Raw genomic sequence first — 15,425 nt, 5'->3', positions numbered from 1 at the left:
TCCCTCCTGTTCTCTTCCTATCCCCTAAAATCGTTCTTCAGCTGTCCCCGTAGGAGAACACTTTGAATAACCCTTTTTGGTTGCAGGTAGAACCATTTTGGTTCCAGGTAGAACCCTTTTGGGTTCCACAGAGGGTTCTACCTGGAACCAAAAAGGGTTCTCCTATGGGGACAGCCGAAGAACCCTTTTGGAACACTTTTTTCTAAGAGTGTACTCCCATCTCTGCCATTCTTTCTCCCGCTCCTCTTCTCTTTTCACACATTTTCGAACTATTATTTGTTTCAAATGAGAGGGTATAATGGAAGAAGTAGTGTTCTGATATCAGAATATATGCATCTTGTATGGAATGAATATAGTTCTTCAAGGTATAAAAAAAATGAAATATTTCAAATCTGAAAACCTTGAGTCATAAGGTGTTCCTCTATATTCCTCTATACTTGGGGTGGCAGGTAGCCTAGTGGTTAGAGTGTTGGGCCAGTAACTGAAAGTTGCTAGATTGAATCCCTGAGCTGACAAGGTAAAAATCGGTCTTTCTTCCCCTGAACAAGGCAGTTAACCTACCGTTCCTAGGCTGTCATTGTAAATAAGAATTTGTTTGTAACTGACTTGCCTTGTTAAATAAAAAAAATACTAATTGACACAGAATGTTAGCATTATGGGAGTCTGCCTATTCTGCCTGTGCCTCTTTGTATGGAAGAGGAGCTGTTAAACTTGCAATGGAAATGCCCACAAGAGGCCCTTGGAATAATTAATTGATGCTTTGATAAGGGATAATGGAAGTGGTTAGGTACAATTTTTATGTGACAGATCTTTTTAGTGTGAGTATTCACCATCCACAGAGTCCCCCTCACTACTTCATGCCCATCTTTCTCTCCTGTTGCTTTCTCTCTCTCTCTCTCTCTCTCCCTCTCGTGGCTGACCAGTGCCCATTCATAATTCAGCTCCTTCCATAATTTATCCTTTTCACTCAATACTCAAATTAAATCAAATTGTATTTGTCACATGCCCCGAATACAATAGGTGTAGATTTGAACGTGAAACGCTTACTTACGAGCCCTTTTCCAACAATACAGAGTTAAAAAGTACAAAAAATGTGCTAAATAAAAAAAATGAAATAGTAACACAATAAAATAACAATAATGATGCTACACTCATTAAAAATGGTGCTATGTTGAACCTAAAATGTTCTTCGGCTGTCCCCATATGAGAACCCTTTGAAGAACCCTTTTTGGTTCCAGGTAGAACCCTTTTTGGGTTCCATGTAAAACCCTTTCTACAGAGGGTTCTACATAGAACCCACAAGGGTTCTACCTGGAACCAAAAATGGTTCTCCTATGGGGACAGCCGAAGAACTCTTTTGCAGACCTTTTTTCTAAGAGTGTATATACAAGGAGTACCAGTACCGAGTCAATGTACAGGGGTACAAGGTAGTTGAGGTAGTTGTGGTAATGTTCAGTTGAAGTTGGAAGTTTACATACACCTGAGCCAACTAAATTTAAACTCAGTTTTTCACAATCCCTGACATTTAATCCTAGTAAAAAATCCCTCTTTTAGGTCAGTTAGGATCACCACTTTATTTTAAGAATGTGAATTGTCAGAATAATAGTAGAGAGAATGATTTATTTCAGCTTTTATTTCTTTCATCACTTTCTCAGTGGGTCAGAAGTTTACATACACTCAATTAGTATTTTGTAGCATTGACTTTAAATTGTTTAACTTGGGTCAAACGTTTTGGGTAGCCTTCCACAGTCTTCCCACAATAAGTTGGGTGAATTCTGGCCCATTCCTCCTGACAGAGCTGGTGTAACTGAGTCAGGTTTGTAGGCCCCCTTGCTCGCACACGCTTTTTCAGTTCTGCCCACAACATTTCTATAGGATTGAGGTCAGGGCTTTGTGATGGCCACTCCAATACTTTGACTTTGTTGTCCTTAAGCCATTTTGCCTCAACTTTGGAAGTATGCTTGGGGTCATTGTCCATTTGGAAGACCCATTTGTGACCAACCTTTAACTTCCTGACTGATGTCTTGAGACGTTGCTTCAATATATCCACAGAATTTTCCTATCTCATGATGCCATCTATTTTGTGAAGTGCACCACTCCCTCATGCAGCAAAACACCCCCACAACATGATGCTGCCACTCCTGCCACTCTCAAGACATCAGTCAGGAAGTTAATGCTTGGTCGCAAATGGGTCTTCCAAATGGACAATGACCCCAAGCATACTTCCATAGTTGAGGCAAAATGGCTTAAGGACAATAAAGTCAAGGTATTGGAGTGGCCATCACAAAGCCCTGACCTCAATCCTATAGAAATTTTGTGGGCAGAACTGAAAAAGCGTGTGCCAGCAAGGAGGCCTACAAACCTGACTCAGTTACACCAGCTCTGTCAGGAGGAATGGGCCAGAATTCACCCAACTTATTGTGGGAAGCTTGTGGAAGGCTACCTGAAATGTTTGACCCAAGTTAAACAATTTAAAGGCAATGCTACAAAATACTAATTGAGTGTATGTACATTTCTGACAGGCTGGGAATGTAATGAAAGAAATTAAAGCTGAAATCAATCATTCTCTCTACTATTATTCTGACATTTCGCATTCTTAAAAGAAAGTGCTGATCCTAACTGACCAAAGACGGGGAATGTTTGCTAGGATTAAATGTCAGGAATTGTGAAAAACTGAGTTTAAATGTATTTGGCTAAGGTAAATGTAAACTTCCGACTTCAACTGGAGTTAGGGGTAAAAGTGACTAGGCAATCAGGATCGTTAATTAACAGAGTAGCAGCAGCGTATGTGAAAGAGTGTGAAAGAGTGTGAAAGTGTGTCTCTCCATGTGTGAGCCAGTGAGTGTGAATAGAGCCAGTTAGTGTGCATAGAGCCAGTGAGTGTGCATAGAGCCAGTGAGTGTGCATAGAGCCAGTTATTGTGCATATAGCCAGTGAGTGTGCATAGAGCCAGTTAGTGTGCATAGAGCCAGTGAGTGTGCAAGAGCCAGTTAGTGTGCATAGAGCCAGTGAGTGTGCATATAGCCAGTGAGTGTGCATAGAGCCAGTGCAGGAGAATCCGTGCAAAAAAAGGGGGTCATTGTAAATAGTCTCGGTAGCCATTTGATTAACTGTTCAGCAGTATTATGGCTTGCGGGTAGAAGCTGTTCAGGAGCCTTTTGGCCCCAGACTTGGTGCTCCGGTACCGCTTGGCCTGCGGTAGCAGAGAGAAAACTTTATGACGGGTGGCTAGAATCTTTGACAATTTTTAGGGTCTTCCTCTGACACCGTCTGGTATAGAGGTCCTGGATGACAGGGAGCTTGGCCCCAGTGATGTACTGGGCTGTACGCACTTCCCTTTGTAGCGCCTTACTGTCGGATGCCAAGCTGTTGTCGTACCAAGAGGTGATGCAGCCAGTCAAGATGCTCTCAATGGTGCAGCCGTAGAAATACTTCCATTATCCCTTATTTTTCATGCAAATTAGCAAAAAATCTTTGTCCTTCTGACAAAAACAGAACAAACCAAACAAGCATAAAGAAGAGGAGGGTCAGTGCAGTCCGATGAAGATCAGTCAGCGCTCATTTCCATAGGCCTCTCTGTCTGATTTGATGCTCTGTGACATATTGAGTTTAATTTGTAGCCTAAAGAATTAAACAGCTGTAGCCTATTTTATTGTGCTGTGTCCCGGTGGGTGATATCACCATTTTTGCCTTGTAAGACTGACCTGTCTTCAGTGGTCAATGTGAAGATGTCAGTAGAATTTCTCTGGACTGCTGATGGAGGAGGAAGGGCAGGACAGCAGGCCTGTGTAAAGGGCTCTCCACAGTGATTTCACAGTCTACGCCAACGGAGCTACAGAGCTCTTCCAAAACTCCAGCCGCACAAAAGTACGTAAAACTACCTCCGTCGGATCCGTTGCATGGACTGTGTAGAGCCTAGGTTTTCAATACGTCTTTGTCGTAAAGTATAAAGAGTGAGAACACGTAGTACTCATTTGTGCTTTCGATTCCTGACTGCTCCAGGACATAGCATACCTGTGTTGTGAATGCGTGCATACAGGCCCCAGCCTGTCTGGCCAAGAGTGTGTACAGCACACCATATGTGACAGCTAGACACAACATGGCCAATCAGCTGGGACTGGGGGGGTCAGGAGATGCAGAGTTTCACTGAATATGAATGAAAATGTATGTGGGTCTTGGTAAGAGAGACTATTGATTTTAATGAAACTATGAAATAGGCCTAGTGATCCTTTACATTGGTACTAGTTACTGTATATTAATATGTTGTGTTTCTCTGTCTGTTTTACAGATGAAATGAATGGCAGTAATCTTGGTAAGTACCACAAACACTTTTTAATTTGATCTATTAGCACTTGATGTTTGAACAATCAATCATCCTGAACCTCCATTCTAACCATGTTCATTCACTGAACACACTTGAAGTATATGAGAATGATAATACCATGTTAGAAACTGCCAGGATTCATCTTCGGCACCTCATCACATAAAGCTCCCATCTGGTAAAGTAAACCCCAGCACAGTCTCAGTGATTCAGAGCAAACAACAGGTCAGCTCAACCCAGTCCAGATGTTGTTATCTCTCGGGTCATTGTGTAACAGTCAGTTCACTTAAACAGGTAGGTATGTGATTGTAAAGATGTGGCTGTGTGATTATCACAGTGATACAGACTCTTGGATAGCCTACCACCAACCAGGCATGGAGGTTTTTTACATTCCTCCCTTCCAGGTGCTGAACACAGCAATGTGACTGGGACATCATCCACGTCAGCCACTTAGCGTCCGCATCCAGGCCCAGTCAGGGATGCACTATCGGGTGTTCCACCACCGAGGAGAGGGGTTTGGGGGGACTGAAACCAGTCAGACCAGCCTGGCTTGAATGAATCCTGAATCCCTGCCCACCTGATTAGAGGTCTCACCCAGCCAGCCCGGATGTAATGACAGAATTATGTTCTTGCCACTTCCCGTCTGCCCCGGCTGGGCTTATAGTCACGCTAGCCTGGCACAGTATGTCATTAGCTCCCCAACTGTAGCCCAACGAGTGGCAGCAGCTCTGTCATTTTACATCTAAATCACAGGGCTCTCTGGAGATCACAGCAACGCTAAATCGCTCATGTAACCGCCTACCCATCGCTCACTTAGTATGCAGAGCTTATATATACTGTATTAACACTGCAGAATTACTGTGACATTGATGGAACAGAGGCGAAGAGATGTCAACTAGGCAAAACTGTTATTCTGGATGATATTGACCTACTGTGATCATTCCATCTAACTGTGATTGTAAAAATATATTGCTAATAATATTAGAATCATTTTTAGATGATTTATGGTTATCATCACAGGGATGATTAACAGGCTAGCTCAGCATCCATCAGAGCTCCAACTAATCTGCTGTGATTAGTCTAAGCCCTGTACGCCAGGTTTGGGAAGGAAGGACTGAGTGATGAGAAACTATTCTCCACTCAGTTTTGCTTATTTGTTTGGAATTGCTTGTCAAACGTGTAATTACACTGCAATTGGTTTGGATCCTCCCTATGGTACAAAACTGTCGTCACACGAGTCGCAGACATGCAGGATTCCTTCAATAATGTACATAGGCTCTCATGCAGCTTTTTTTTACGAGTCCTCACCTCCTGAGACCGAGTCAAGACCGAGTACAAATGTATATGACACCGAGACAAGACCGAGACACTCAATATGTTGTCGGAGACCGTGACAGGTCTCGAGTACTACAACACTGACTGCAACATAATCAGAATCCTGCTATACAGATGTAGGATTTTAATTTGAGCCAGTTTGCTACAGGAGGAAAATATTCCTACACCAACAGGACATTTTTATTATTAGAATAATTAACTGGTATTTTGTAGGAGTTTGATACATTTTCTGTAAGGTTAAATCAAGTCTAAAATGTCAAAGTGGTAAATACTTTGTAATTCATTTAAGCATCAGCTGTCAGAGCAGCTTACCGATCATTGCACCTGTACATAGCCCATCAGTAAATAGCCCACTCAACTACCTCATTCCCAGATTGTTATTTATTTCTTTGCTCCTTTACACCTCAGTATCTCTACTTGCACATTCACATTCACTTGCCTTCGGAAAGTATGCAGACTCTGAGTTTTTCCACACTTTGTTAGGTCACAGCCTTATTCTAAAATTGTTTCAATAGTTTGTTTCCCTCATCGATCCACATTCAATACCCAGTAATGACATAGCAAAAAAACAAAAGAACTGAAATATTACATTTACATAAGTGTTCAGACCCTTTACTCAGTACTTTGTTGAAGCACCTTTGGCACCGATAACAGCCTTGAGTCTTCTTGGGTATGACGCTACAAGCTTGGCACATCTGTTTTTGGGGAGTTTCTCCCATTCTTCTCTGCAGATCCTCTCAAGATCTGTCATGTTGGATTGGGAGCGTTGCTGCAAAGCTATTTTCAGGTCTCTTCAGAAATGTAAGATCGGGTTCATGTCCAGGCTCTGGTTGGGCCACTCATGGACATTCAGAGAGTTGTCCCGAAGCCACTCCTTCGCTGTCTTGACTGTGTGCTAAGGGCCATTGTCCTGTTGGAAGATGGAGGTCCTGAGCGCTCTGGAGCAGGTTTTCACCAAGGATCTTTTTGAACTTTGCTCCGTTCATCTTTGCCTCGATCCTGACTAGTATCCCAATCTCTGCCACTGAAAAACATCCCAACAGCATGATGCTGCCACCACCATGCTTTACCGTAGGGATGGTGCCAGGTTTCCTCCAGATGTGACGCTTGGCATTCAGGCCAAAGAGTTCAATCTTGGTTTCATCTGACCAGAGAATCTTGTTTCTCATGGTTTGAGAGTCTTTAGGTGCCTTTTGGCAAACTCCAAGAGGGCTGTCATGTGCCTTTTACTGAGGAGTGGCTTCCATCTGGCCACTCTACCATAAAGGCCTGATTGGTAGAGTACTGCAGAGAGGGTTCTCCTTATGGAAGATTCTCCCATCCCCACAGAGGGACTCTGGAGCTCGTTCAGTGACCATCAGGCTCTTGGTCACCTCTCTGACCAAGGCCCTTCTCCCCCGATTGCTCTGTTTGGCCGGGCGGCCAGTTCTAGGAAGAGGCTTGGTGGTTCCAAACTTCTTCCATTTAACAATGACGGAGGCCACTCTGTTCTTGGGGGCCTTCAATGTATTTTTTTTTTTAATTGACCTTTATTTAACCATGTAGGCAAGTTGAGAACAAGTTCTCATTTACAACTGCAACCTGGCAAAAAATAAAGCAAAGCAGTGCAACAAAAACAACAACACAGAGTTACAAATAAACAAACGTACAGTCAATAACACAATTGAAAAGATAAATAGAAAAATCTATGTACAGTGTGTGCAAATGTAGAAGAGTAGGGAGGTAGGCAATAATTAGGCCATATAGGCAAAATAATTACAATCTAGCATTAATATTGGAGTGATAGATGTGCAGATGATGGTGTGCAATTAGAGATACTGGGGTGCAAAAGCGCAAGAGGGTAAGTAATAATATGGGGATGAGGTAGTTGTGTGTGCTATTTACAGATTGGCTGTGTACAGGTACAGTGATCGGTAAGCTGCTCTGACAGCTGATGCTTGAAGTTAGAGAGGGAGATTTTTGAAATTTGTTGCACTCATTGGCAGCAGAGAACTGGAAGTAAAGGCGGCCAAAGGAAGTGTTGGCTTTGGGGATGACCAGTGCAATATACCTGCTGGAGCGCGTGCTATGGGTGTGTGTTGCTATGGTAACCAGTGAGCTGAGATATGGCGGGGCTTTACCTAGCAAAGACTTATAGATGACCTGGAGCCAGTGGGTTTGGCGACGAATATCAAGCGAGGGCCAGCCAACAACAGCATACAGGTCGCAGTGGTGGGCAGTATATGGGGCTTTGGTGACAAAACTAATGGCACTGTGATAGACGACATCCAGTTTGCTGAGTAGAGTGTTGGAGGCAGGATAGTCAGTTTTACGAGGGTATGTTTGGCAGCATGAGTGAAGGAGGCTTTGTTGCGACATAGGAAGCCGATTCTAGATTTAATTTTGGCTTGGAGATGCTTAATGTGAGTCTGGAAGGAGAGTTTACAGTCTAACCAGACACCTAGGTATTTGTAGTTGTCCACATATTCTAGGTCAGAACCGTCCAGAGTAGTGATGCTAGTCGGGCTGGAGGGTGCGTGCAGCAATCGGTTGAAGAGCATGCACTTAGTTTTATTAGCATTTAAAAGCAGTTGGAGGCCACAGAAGGAGTGTTGTATGGCGTTGAAGCTCATTTGGAGGTTTGTTAGCACAGTGTCCAAAGAAGGGCCAGATGTATACAGAATGGTGTCGTCTGCGTAGAGGTGGATCAGAGAATCATCAGCAGCAAGAGTTGATCATTGATATATACAGAGAAAAGCGTCGGCCCGGTAATTGAACCCTGTGGCACCCCTGTAGAGACTGCCAGAGGTCCGGACAACAGGCCCTCCGATTTGACACACTGAACTCTGTCTTAGAAGTAGTTGGTGAACCAGCCGATGAAGATACGTAGTTGCACAATATTGTCTTTTATCAATGGCAGTTATGATATCGTTTAGGACCTTGAGCGTGGCTGAGGTACACCCATGACCAGCTCAGAAACCAGATTGCATAGCGGAGAAGGTACGGTGGGATTCTAAATGGTTGGTGATCTGTTTGTTAACTTGGCTTTCGAAAGATTTTTGAAAGGCAGGGCAGGATGATATAGGTCTATAACAGTTTGGGTCTAGAGTGTCTCCCCCTTTGAAGAGGGGGATTGCTACAGGGGGGGGGCTGAGATGCTGGCCGGGGTATGGTTAGACGTATCTCACTGATCATCCCTAAAGCCAACACCTCATTTGGCCGCCTTTCGTTCCAGTTCTCTGCTGCCTGTGACTGGAACGAATTGCAAAAATCGCTGAAGTTGGAGACTTTTATCTCCCTCACCAACTTCAAACATCTGCTGTCTGAGCAGTTAACCGATCGCTGCAGCTGTACATAGTCTATCGGTAAATAGCCCACCCATTTTTACCTACCTACCTCATCCCCATCCTGTTTTTATTTATTTACTTTTCTGCTCTTTTGCACACCAATATCTCTACCTGTACATGACCATCTGATCATTTATCACTCCAGTGTTATTAATCTGCAAAATTGTAATTATTCGCCTACCTCCTCATGCCTTTTGCACACAATGTATATAGACTCCCCTTTTTTTCTACTGTGTTATTGACTTGTTAATTGTTTACTCCATGTGTAACTCTGTGTTGTCTGTTCACACTGCTATGCTTTATCTTGGCCAGGTCGCAGTTGCAAATGAGAACTTGTTCTCAACTAGCCTACCTGGTTAAATAAAGGTGAAATAAAAATAAAATAAATAAATAAAAAAGGCAGGTGGAAAGCATGGCCAGCCCTAGAAAAATGCTTATTTTCGCAGATTTCTCGGTGGTGACAGTGTTTCCTAGCCTCAGTGCAGTGGGCAGCTGGGAGGAGGTTCTCTTATTCTCCCTGGACTTCACAGTTTCCCAAAACAGTTTGGAATTAGTGCTACAGGAAGCAAATTTCTGTTTGAAAAAGCTAGCCTTAGCTTTCCTAACTGACTGAGTATATTGGTTCCTGACTTCCCTAAAAAGTTGCGTATCGCAGGGGCTATTCGATGCTAATGCAGAACGCCACAGGATGTTTTTGTGCTGGTCAAGAGTAGTCAAGTCTGGTGTAACCAAGGACTAAATCTGTTCTTAGTTCTACATTGTTTGAATGGTGCATGCTTATTTTAGATGGAGAGGAAAGCACTTTTGAAGAGCAGCCAGGCAGAATCTACTGATGGAATGAGGTCAATATCCTTCCAGTATACCCGGGCCAGGTCAATTAGAAAGTTCTGCTCGCTGAAGTGTTTTAGGGAGCGTTTGACAGTGATGAGGGTGGTCGTTTGACCGCAGACCCATTACGCACACAGGCAATGAGGCAGTGATCGCTGAAAACCTGGTTGAAGACAGCAGAGGTGTATTTAGAGGGCAAGTTGGTCAGGATGACATCTAAGATGGTGCCCATTGTTATGGATTTAGGGTTGTACCTGGTAGGTTTCTTGATAATTTTTGTGAGATTGAGTGCATCTATCTATTTTAGGTCACCTAACAGTACGAACTCTGAAGATAGATGGGGTGCGATCAATTCACATATGGTGTCCAGGGCACAGCTGGGGGCTGTGTAGCAGTCATTTTTTGGTACCCTTCCCCAGATTTGTGCCTCAACACAATCCTGTCTCGGCGCTCTACGGACAATTCCTCCTACCCCATTGCTTTGTTTTTGCTCTGACATGCACTGTCAACTGTGGGACATTATATACTGTAGACAGGTGAATGTCTTTCCAAATCATGTCCAATCAATTGAATTTACCACAGGTAGACTGCAATCAAGTTGTAGAAACATATCAAGGATGATCAATGGAAACAGGCTGCACCTGAGCTCAATTTCGATTCTCATAGCAAATGGTCTGAATACTTATGTAAATAAGGTATTTCTGTTTTTTATATGTAATACATTTGGAATCATTTCTAATAACCTGTTTTTGCTTTGTCATTATGGGCTTTTGTGTGTAGATTGCTGAGTTTTTTTGCATTTAAAAAAAATCAATTTTAGAATAATGCTGTAACGTAACACGATTGGGAAAAGGTCAAGGTTTCTGAATACTTTCCGAATGCACTGTATAGTGTATCTTTTATAGCCTTTAATATGTTCACTCTGTTGGCTTCATAGGACAAACATACATACAATGCTATGCTTGGAGCTTTCAAGAGCTACTTCAACATTTTGCTTCATATCTCTGTCATAATAGTAAATATACAGGTATATGTTGTTAATTTGATCACTGTTGTCGCTGCAGGAAATTTGAATGAGCCTCGTGATTTGGTCTCCACTATGACGTAGAAGTACATCTTAACTATAGACTACTGTAGCCTATCAAAATGTATTTATTGTTAGCAAGTATGAACTATTTAAAAAAATATATATATATCTAATCTTCCTGCTGCAGAATTGTTTTACAAAACAACTGTCAAATTAAGATTTTACATCTGTATGGCTCCTTTTTTCTTATATTATTTGCTTTACTTTAGTTGAAGGTCCATGCTACAGTTGGTGACATAAGCTAATAATGAAGGTGCAGGGCCTGATTATACAATATACATTTATTTCATTTTTTTTTACATCAAGAACATGACCTCTTCCACTAAGATTCGCGTCAGCTTAACTTTGCCCTTTAGTGAGGCATGTTGTGTAAGTAAGGGCCACAACATGAATAATGTTGGTGTTTGCGAGGCAGGCAGGCTGGTCTGAGTGTAAAGCTAACTGGAGCAGGAGAATGGCGCTGTTCGGCGAGGTTCACGGCTGTTATTCTTACAGGCGATGAGCGTGAAAGGAATTAATGCCATCTGACAGTTCTGGAGCAAGAAGAGGAGGGCTGGATGGAAAAGGAGGAGAGCGAGAGGAGAACGAGAGAGAGGAGAGGGGGTGTGAGAAGAGAGAGAGGAGGTATGGATGGATGGAGAAGGGAGGAAAGTGCATTGGGGAAGTGTTGGATGAGGGAGACAAGGAAAGAGGGAATGAGCTAGATATGGAGAAAGCACGGATGAGAAAGATGGGGGAAGAGAGAGCATAAGCTAGAGAGGGGGAGGGTGCAGGAATGAACTAGATACTGTAGGAACCACCACTGTTCACCACAAAGAATGTCATATGGGCTCTATAGATGATATCATGAAGACACATGAAAAGTAGACTGGAATGTAACTCCAATGCATGCTGTCTTAACAGGCACGTTTGAAATGCTCTGAGACACTTCAACTCTGACATTTTATCACAGTCAAGCAAATCCAGTGTGGCTAGTATGTGTGATTTAACTGAGGCCAAATTGAATACTAGCCTGTCATTCTGGAATTGAGCCCCTAAGAGGATTCCTATGATAAGTCCCCAGGTGGGTTCAGTCTAGGAGATTTCTAACTGAGGTGAACATGGTCATTCATAGAATGCTGGGAATACTCGTAGGGCTGAACACTGAAGATGGAGAAAAAGTGGAAAGAACTATGGGTGAGGGATAGGCAGACTGAGAATAGAGGGGCAAAACAGCTTCCTAATGCTAATGAGGATTATAGAGACAGAGAAAAGAGACATGGCACGTGAGGGAGAGACCGAGTGAGAGAAAAGAAACATGATGGAAGGTGAGTGAAGGATTGACAGAGAGAGAAGAGGGACAGGAAAGCGAGCAAAACAGATAGAAAGAGAGGAGAGGGACAGGGAAGCGAGGGAGGATCACACTGTAATTTGGCAGGCTCCAGGACCACAGTCCACAGCAGACTCCTTTTGGAGGAGGAGTAGCAGACAGAGATCTGCACCCTTCTGTCTGTGAAACCTGTCATTATCATGTTGGTTGAGAGAAGAAAACAACGTCTTGATGTCTCATCCTTAAAAACACACAAACCCCTCTGCTCCTGAACTCCAGACAGCCCAAACGCTTGATGTCGAGACTATCTCTGTTTTTTAGTGGTTTGAGTGGAGGGCCTTGCTTTATTTACAGAACACGGTGTTGTAGGCCTAACCCTACTGAATGTGGTGTAGGTAAGGATCAAGACTAGTCCAGCCTGGTTTAACATATAGAAATTGAACCATCAGAAAATGGTTTATCACATCATGGGGAAGACAATAGCTTTCCATGTATTTTTTACCAATCATAAACCTCCAAAGCCACACATGAGGTGAGGTGATATTATTTTATACTAGTGATACTATTCCCTATAATAGAGACAGCAATGCTCCTCTCTGAAAAAAGCAGTGTGTGTTGTTTGATCCAAGGCTTATGGTAAAAGCCAGACTAAAACCCTCAAACACTGTGTCTGTGAGCTGGGCTCATTCCCTGTCATCATCTGTCTCTCTAGCACGGTATACCTGTCTGCTGTAGGTGATCATAGGTTCTGTCTCTAGCACGGTATACCTGTCTGCTGTAGGTGATCATAGGTGGAAGAGATTGTATAATGGTGGTGCCTATTCATGTCTTTGTTTGTATAAGAGCGAGTTGGTTCACGTTGGAGTTATCTGTCTCTTGGTCGAGTGAGTGAGTGGACCTGAGATGGCTCACTAGTTTTTGTTGTCTCCCTCTGCTGGTGAATCCTCTGAAGTCTGGTCATGTTGAGGCTGTAAAGACCAACCCCCGTGTTGGTTTCCCCGCAGCGCTAAAGGGCCTTACCCTCTCTTCCTCTGCTTACGTAATATGTCTTCATGTGTTGGGTTCCCTGCAGAGCTAAATGGCCCTCCCTCTCTTCCTCTGCTTACGTAATATGTCTTCATGTGTTGGGTTCCCTGCAGAGCTAAATGGCCCTCCCTCTCTTCCTCTGCTTACGTAATATGTCTTCATGTGTTGGGTTCCCTGCAGAGCTAAATGGCCCTCCCTCTCTTCCTCTGCTTACGTAATATGTTCATGTGTTGGGTTCCCTTCATGTGTTGGGTTCCCTGCAGAGCTAAATGGCCCTCCCTCTCTTCCTCTGCTTACGTAATATGTCTTCATGTGTTGGGTTCCCTGCAGAGCTAAATGGCCCTCCCTCTCTTCCTCTGCTTACGTAATATGTCTTCATGTGTTGGGTTCCCTGCAGCGCTAAATGGCCCTTTCCTTCTTCTCCTCTGCTTACGTAATATGACATCATGTGTTGGGTTCCCTGAAGCGCTAAATGGCCCTTCCCTCTTCTCCTCTGCTTACGTAATATGACATCATGTGTTGGGTTCCCTGAAGTGCTAAATGGCCCTTCCCTCTTCTCCTCTGCTTACGTAATATGACATCATGTGTTGGGTTCCGTGCAGCGCTAAATGGCCCTTCCCTCTTCTCCTCTGCTTACGTAATATGACATCATGTGTTGGGTTCCGTGCAGCACTGGCCCTTCCCTCTTCTCCTCTGCTTACGTAATATGACATCATGTGTTGGGTTCCTGAAGTGCTAAATGGCCCTTCCCTCTTCTCCTCTGCTTACGTAATATGACATCATGTGTTGGGTTCCGTGCAGCGCTAAATGGCCCTTCCCTCTTCTCCTCTGCTTACGTAATATGACATCATGTGTTGGGTTCCCTGAAGCGCTAAATGGCCCTTCCCTCTTCTCCTCTGCTTACGTAATATGACATCATGTATTGGGTTCCCTGCAGTGCTAAATGGCCCTTCCCTCTTCTCCTCTGCTTACGTAATATGACATCATGTGTTGGGTTCTGTGCAAGCGCTAAATGGCCCTTCCCTCTTCTCCTCTGCTTACGTAATATGACATCATGTGTTGGGTTCCCAGAAGCGCTAAATGGCCCTTCCCTCTTCTCCTCTGCTTACGTAATATGACATTATGTGTTGGGTTCCGTGCAGCGCTAAATGGCCCTTCCTTCTTCTCCTCTGCTTACGTAATATGACATCATGTATTGGGTTCCCTGCAGCTCTAAATGGCCCTTCCCTCTTCTCCTCTGCTTACGTAATATGACATTATGTGTTGGGTTCCGTGCAGCGCTAAATGGCCCTTCCTTCTTCTCCTCTGCTTACGTAATATGACATCATGTATTGGGTTCCCTGCAGCGCTAAATGGCCCTTCCCTCTTCTCCTCTGCTTACGTAATATGACATTATGTGTTGGGTTCCGTGTAGCGCTAAATGGCCCTTCCTTCTTCTCCTCTGCTTACGTAATATGACATCATGTTGTTGTTGTTTTTACTGTGTTTAGGGTTGCCACCCGAAAACTGATTTTGTTTCCCAGGTTATTTAATAGGCACTCGCACTAACAATTTATGTTTTTACAGAACTATCTCCATAGTTCTGTAACAGGATATGAATGTCTCTCACTCAATACTGTTTAGTATTGCAGTGTTCCTAAAGCCAGTGTGTTACCACTTAACTTGCGTTAGCTGGAATTACACTGATAAATAATGTGTGCGTTTCACCACCCCTGAATTACTGCCAGCTGGACACTGTGGAATATGTGTGTGTATATGTGTGTGTGTGTGTGTGTGTGTGTGTGTGTGTGTGCGTGTGTGCGTGCGTGTGCATGTGTGTGTGACAAGCCTTCTTCTACTGTATGTTCTGTAAGGGCCCAACTGGCTAGGAAGTTAGGGGTAGTGTATCTTCATCCATTACTTGTATGACACAAAATGGTTGTCTATGACTGGTCGAAACAGAGAGTTTTGTTGGCAGTAGTTTTTAAATTCACAGAGTTCTGTTCTGTAAAAGGTCATGTGTTCTATGATTGATTTGATATTTTGCTTGGGATGAAACAGAATATATTGAAGATATTCGTGTAAGTCTTGTTAAATGGATGATGAATGGATTCTAAAGATGCTCTGTTTTAGGTATCAGTGTTTTTAATGTTTATTAGTGTTGACACTGACCAGTTCAGTTCAGTTTGAAATTCCCTCAGGAAGTGCAGGGCA

The sequence above is a fragment of the Oncorhynchus tshawytscha genome, linkage group LG04 (genome assembly GCF_018296145.1).
Source record: "Oncorhynchus tshawytscha isolate Ot180627B linkage group LG04, Otsh_v2.0, whole genome shotgun sequence".
Taxonomy (NCBI): domain Eukaryota; kingdom Metazoa; phylum Chordata; class Actinopteri; order Salmoniformes; family Salmonidae; genus Oncorhynchus; species Oncorhynchus tshawytscha.
Note: the sequence above shows the minus strand (reverse complement) of the source record.